The sequence below is a fragment of the Peromyscus eremicus genome, chromosome 17 (assembly GCF_949786415.1).
Source record: "Peromyscus eremicus chromosome 17, PerEre_H2_v1, whole genome shotgun sequence".
Lineage (NCBI taxonomy): Eukaryota > Metazoa > Chordata > Mammalia > Rodentia > Cricetidae > Peromyscus > Peromyscus eremicus.
Genome location: NC_081433.1, coordinates 25,163,578 through 25,170,365, shown reverse-complemented (window position 1 = coordinate 25,170,365; position 6,788 = coordinate 25,163,578). Strand labels below are relative to the sequence as shown.

General features: G+C 44.8%; 1 long non-coding RNA gene across 1 annotated transcript; it reads right to left on the bottom strand.

Annotated features, from left to right (window-relative positions):
* Positions 1-1,550: 1,550 nt before the first annotated feature.
* On the bottom strand, positions 1,551-6,363 carry LOC131894052 (uncharacterized). The gene is made up of 2 exons (XR_009374827.1): positions 5,900-6,363; positions 1,551-2,238 (listed from the first exon to the last, which is right to left on the bottom strand). It is a non-coding gene; the product is annotated as an uncharacterized LOC131894052 (long non-coding RNA).
* Between the last annotated feature and the right edge of the window lie 425 nt (positions 6,364-6,788).

Genomic DNA, 6,788 nt, shown 5'->3' with positions numbered 1-6,788 from the left:
TAATCCCAGCACTCGGGAGGCAGACCCAGGCGGATCTCTGTGAGTTCGAGGCCAGCCTGGGCTAACAAGTGAGTTCCATGAAAAGGCGCAAAGCTACACAGAGAAACCCTGTCTCGAAAAACCAAAAAAAAAAAAAAAAACCAACCAAACAAACAAAAAACACTAAAATAAAAACTCTTACATCTTGTTCTCAAGGGACATTTCAGAATTGATGTTGAATATTTGGGGGGGGGGTAACCCTACTTTTATTGAGGTCATGATTTTACATTATTTATCTAGAGAATGAGACCCGCCATGCTACATATATAACCCTGGCTTTGACTTTCCATATTCTGGTTTGGTTTTTGACATAAGGTCATGCTATGCAGCTCAGTTTGGCCTTGATCTTGGGATCTTTCTGCCTCTGTCTCCTGAATGCTGGGATTCCAGGCATGAGCCATCATACCTAGGTGGCTTTCTTAACTTAATCATGCTGGGAATTGAACCCAGGGCCTCAAGCATGTTAGGCAAACTATACCACTGAGCTTCATCCCTATTTATTTTCCATATTCTGATGCCTTGGCCTCTGAGAAAGACCTCAGACCGGGTGTGGCTGGCTCCTCCCAGAACTGGCCAACTTCCAGATACAGTAAAAGGTGGGTGAAGAAAACCTAGGTGAGGTTACCTTTCATGTGCAAACCAACCAGGCCAGGCCTTACCCCCAACCACCATCTTTACTGAATTCTCACACTCTGCACAGGTTCTAATTACTCCCAAAGCAGCCAGGTACCAAACACAGAGGGATAACCCCCGTGCCCCAGAGCGTGCAAATCACCCAGATAAGGCAATCCTAAACCTGCTTACTCAGCCTTGCCTGTTTATTCCCATAGAAACCATAATCAGATCTCTTGGCTACGCTTGTCCTTCATTCTTACCTTGCTGACTGACCCCACTGCCTCCTCAGGGTCATCCCCGACCCCAACCCCTGGTCACCACCCCCCACCCTCACCACCCCATGGGATGACATGCCTCCTTCTCTTGGGATCTAAGAGTTTAACAGCTATGTGCTTTAATTTTGTATTGTCGTCTTGAGACAATATCTTTCTAAGTAGCTAAAACTGAAGCTTATTGAAAGGGTTAGCTTGCCTGGTCAATAAGCTCCAGGGAATTGCCTGTCTTGTCCACACCCCTCCCGTCCCAATGCTGGGCCTACAGACCCTTACCTGGCTCTTAGGTGGGTGCTGGGAATCTGAACTCAGGTCGTTATGTTGTCAAGGCAACCACTTGACCCCCTGAGCCGTCTCCCCAACCCCAGCCCCTGTGTTTCCAATGACAGTTACTTTTTTGTCTGTTGGCTCTGCCTTATTAAATAATAATAATACTCATATTTTAGAATACATGCCGCACGGTACTGGTTCCCTTCCTAACCATTCCCCTGCTCTCTTGCTTTTTAAATTTCACTCAGGTTGATGCTCATCTGGATCGTGTGTTCATCTGCAATGTTTGCTCGGCCAGGTTCCTTGAGCCAGTATGTCTGTGTGATACGTGGCTTCCACACGAGCAGAAACCTGTTGGGGATTTCTAGAAAGGTCTTTGTTTCCTGATGTAGATAACACTCCTTCCTCACACTTCAACCTGTTTGGAACACAGATGTGACGATAGGGATGAGACAGTCGTCATACAACCTGAAGTGATGTGTCACACACGAAACCAATCTTCAAAAGGAGAGTGACATGAAAAGATCCACAGAGCTTGGAGAATGGATGCTATGTGCAGGCACGTCCTCCAGACCTCTGCCTGGGTGAGGAAAATAAGCCCCTTTTGGTTAAATTAGCTCACTTGGGGTTTTCATGGATTCACATATGACTCTCCTCACAACCCTATCTACCTAGGGTTCAGTTATCACATTTACAGAAAAAGTAACCCAGTTCCTAATGTTTCCTTCAGCTTCTTCTGGCTTAGCCGTGGTGATCAGCAATGGCTCTCCTTCACGGGTGCCCACCTTGCAAGTCCCCGTCCACAGAGGAAACTGCTCAGGCAACATTTCCGCAGCGGAAGCGAACGATCTTCAGATCCTGGTTCTCAGCTCTTCTCAGTTGCATTGACATCCTACTTCCTCAAACTCCAGTTTTTGTCTCAATTGCACAGCCTGATTAGGCTGCTAGTAAGCGTCCTTCACACCATGGCTCATTGCTTGGTGTATGTTGGTTTGTTATCCCGGAACATGTGCTATAACAACCATTCTCCATTTTCAGGGTCCTACTGAGAGTTTAAAAAAAAAGATAGATAGATGTAATTTAAAAATAAATGAAAACCAGCCAGGTGTGGTAGCACATGCCTTTTATCCCAGCACTTGGAAGGCAGAGGTAGATAGATCTCTGAGTTCCAGGCTAACCTGGTCTGCAGAATGAGTTCCAAGCCACCCAAGGTTACATAAGGAGACCCTGTCTTTTAAAAAAAAGAAAGGAAAGAAATACTCTTCAGAAGGGGTGGGTACAATGATTTATGCCTGTAAGCCCAGCACTTGGGAGACAGAGGCAGGAGAATGGCTACAAGTTAAGGCCAACCTAGTCTATATATAGGGACACTGTTTCAATAAAAACTAACTAAATATTCTTTTAATTAAAAAAAAAAAAGGAAGTCAAGCCTTTAATCTCAGCACTTGGGAGGCAGATGCAGGTGGATCTCTGTGAGTTAGAGGCCAGCCTGGTCTATCAATCAAGTTCCTGGATAGCCAGAGCTGTTACACAGAGAAACCCTGTCTCAAAAAACAAACAAACAACAAAACCCAGAAAAAAAGAAAAAGAAAGAAAGAAAGAAGGAGGGAAGGAAGGAAGGAAGGAAAGAAAGAAAGAAAGAAGGAAGGAAGGAAGGAAGGAAGGAAGGAAGGAAGGAAGGAAGGAAGGAAGGAAGGAAAGGAAGGAAGGAAGGAAGGAAGGAAGAAAGGAAGAAAAAATAAAGCCTGATAGCCTTACCCCTGCAATCCCAGCCCTTGGGAGGCTGAGGCAAGAGCATCACTATGAATTCAAAGACACTGGCCTACACAGTGAGCTCCATGCCAGCCTCGGCTACAAAGTGAGACCCTGTTTCAAAATAAAACTCAAATAAACACACACTTACATAAGTTAAAGAAACTTAACTACCTCTCTCTGGATTGACTTTTCTCGGGAAACATGGACAGATAAAACTGATCACCATGGCTAAGTCAGAAGAAGCCGCCTGGCTCAGGTGCTCTTTAAATAGGAAGTCACAAACAAACTAAACAGTACTCCACCACTGTTAATACTAAACAAAAGAGAGAGCTGGGCGGCGGTGGTGTGCAACTTTAATCCCAGAATTCCGGAGGCAGAGCCAGGTTGATCTCTATGAGTTCGAGGCCAGCCTGGTCTACAGAGTGAGATCCAGGACAGGCACCAAAACTACACAGAGAAACCCTGTCTTGAAAAACTAACTAACTAAATAAATAAATAAATAAAAATAAAAAAGATAGATAGATAGATAGATAGATAGATAGATAGATAGATAAATAGATAGAAGAGAGTAATCAGGGGCTAGAGAGATGGCTTAGTGGTTAAGAGCACATGCTGGTCTTCTGAGTTTGATTCCCAGACCCCACATTAGGTGGCTCACAACTGCCTGTAACTCCAGCTCCAGTGTCCAACACCTCTGACCACTAGCACGAGCATGCATACACACCTAACTGATGATAGAGATCCACCTGCCTCTGCCTCCCAAGTCCTGGGATTAAAGGCGGGCACCACCACTGCCCGGGTGAAGGAAGTGCTCTTAACGACTGAGCCATCTCCCAGCCCACACCCTTTGCAGTCATTTACAGATAGCCTCAGAGGGGCAAAAACCAAAAAACTTGAGTTGTCTGAATCACGTGGGACAAATTGATACTCTCTCTTGTTTTTCCAGTTCCTGTGTTACAGACAAGGATTCTTGTTACTGTTTGACCCACAGGCAACATGAAGTGAACTGCATACCACAGAATACAGCTTCAACAAAGACCTCAAAGCCCACCCCACAGTGACACACCTCCTCCAACAAGGCCACACCCACTCTAGCAAGGCCACACCTCCTAATAGTGCCACTCCCTTTGGGGGCCATTTTCTTTCCAACCACTGCAGTCACTTTCTAAAATTAAGAGACCTGGGCCAGGAAGATGGCTCAGCAGGTAAAGGAGTCTGTTGTCAAATCTCCCAACTTGTGCTCCATCACTGGTACCCACTGGGGAAAGGAGAGAACTGACTCCACATGTGCATTGTGGCATGCACACACGCACCCACAAACATATAAACACATACAAAGAAAAATAAATAAAAACAGCTTTTAAGCTGGGTGGCGGTGGCACATGCCTTTAGTCCCAGCACTCGGGAGGCAGAGCCAGGTGGATCTCTGTGAGTTCGAGGCCAGCCTGGGCTACAGAGTGAGTTCCAGGGCAGGCATCAAAACTACACGGAGAAAACAAAACAAAAAACAAATAAATAAACAAATAAATAAAAACCAAAAACAGCTTTTAAAAAAAGGACTGAGACTTAGTTGCAGAAACCCAGTGTCTGAGGATAGCTGAGCACATGCCTGGCCATTGCTGCTGTAAGCAGAAGGAGCCCTCAATTGACTCCTTAGTTCCAGAAATACACACTGCTACTCACCGGTCTCCAAACTCTGTGAGCTACTTACAGAAAACTCTTGAACTTTGGCTCCCATTGCTTTACTTATACTATATACTTACTGAGTCTCAGCTATGTGCCCCAACAGGTTTCTGGAAGTTGTGGGTACCACTGTAGCTAGGTAACTTAATTTGACATTGCATAACCTAGTCAGCGTGAAAGTGTGATGCCGAATTCTTTAGATGGACTTAATGAGGACAAATGTCCTTTTAAAATTACTGTTGAAGGATAGGGGTGTAGTAGGCTGAATAGTAGAGTACTTGCTTACAGTGTGTGAGGCCCGAAGTTTGATCTCCACACCCAAAGAAATATGAAATGTAAACAAACTGCTACAGAATTAGGCATGAGCGTGGCAACAATTTTCTTTAGGTGGGAAAAAGGAGTCTGATAAAAATCTGAAGCAATGCATTCTTGGTTGCTAACTTGCCTTCCCCTACTCCTATGTGCTTCTTCTGACCTCTTTCATCAGTTAAAAATAGTTCCTAAATTTCAGTCACTCTCATACTCCCTTGGCTATTCCACAGACCCCTCACCTTTAATATTCTCAAAACTCTATCATCCCCCACCTTTTCTTTTGAGGCAGGGTCTCTCGCTCACTGAACATGCAGCTCACTGTTTTGCATAGAATGGCTGGCCAGTGAGGCCTGGGGTTCTGCCTCTCTCTGGTCCCCAGCATTGGCTTTACAGACATGCACTACTATTTCATGGAGCTGGGGGATGGTTCTGTGAGGGAAGTGTTTTCTTTACAAACATGAGGACCTGAATTCACATTGCCAGCACCCACTTATTCCCAGCTGGGCATAGTAGTGCATGTAATAGTACAAAACAGCCAGTTGCACATTCAGTGAGCCAGAGACCCTGCCTGAGAAGAAAAGGTGGGGGATGACAGAGGAAGACACCTAACATCCACCTCTGGCCTCCACAAATGATCACAGGCATGCTTGCACATGCACACACACACACACACACACACACACACTCCAAACAAAACCTTAATTTTTATTTTTTTATTATTTTTTTTTTTGGTTTTTCGAGACAGGGTTTCTCTGTGTAGCTTTTCACCTTTCCTGGAACTCACTTGGTAGCCCAGGCTGGCCTTGAACTCACAAAGATCCACCTGCCTCTGCCTCCCGAGTGCTGGGATTAAAGACGTGCGCCACCACTGCCCGGCTTAACCTTAATATTTTTTATTCTTTCTTAACTCTGCTCTTCAATATCCCCTTAGTTACTAAAGAGAGAGACATTACCTGTCTAGATGCCCAAGTCAGAAAGTGGATACTCCCAATGCTGTGCTGGTAAAGGTGTAGCAAGCACTGATTTATGGCATTGCTAATTTCTGTGCAGTCAATACTTCTGTCATGACCTAATTCAAGCTACTGATCAGCAATATCACTGGATGAGGAACTGGGGAGGTCTGTGTGGTATATCTTCCCCTCTACACTCTTTAGAATTTCTGGAAAACAAAAGCAGTAGATGGAGATCGCTTCAATAGAACGGGTCATAGAGCAAATACTCAAAAATAAGTATTTGAGTGTTTTTAATCTTTGCTTCTAATGTGATTTACCAAATCGCAATCAATTATAATTTACTTAATTGCGATTTACTTAATTACAAGTGCGCATAATTTTTTTAAATAAAGGCTGTGTTTTTACAACCAGCTTGCAACTTGTGGAAAGTTTGGCCATCGGCTCTCGTGAGCCAGATCTGAGGCTGCTCCAGTCACCTGCTGGGTGGGATTCTTCATTATTGGTGAAATTATTACTATTATTATTATTATTATGGCTACCGACTACACTTCATCCCACTTGTCAGTCACCACAGTTTGTCAGCAAACCCTGTCAACTCTACTTTCAAAGTCTCTCTTGACGGTGTCTGTTCCTTCTCATCAAACAGAAGACACACCAATTGTCCCTAAAAAGTGGGGCAGGGCCCCGGGCTTAGAGGCTGGCCACTGGGAAGCCAGCTGCAAGGAATGTGCTTGTGTCTTACATCACTCTTCAGACGCCATAAATCTGACCTGCTCTTGGTAACTATACACACACTGTTGAGCAGAGCGTGTTCATGTAGCTCCTGCCCCGAAACGTGCACAGCTTCCCTGTTCTCAACACTGCTCACAGAAAGGTACTTGCAGCAATG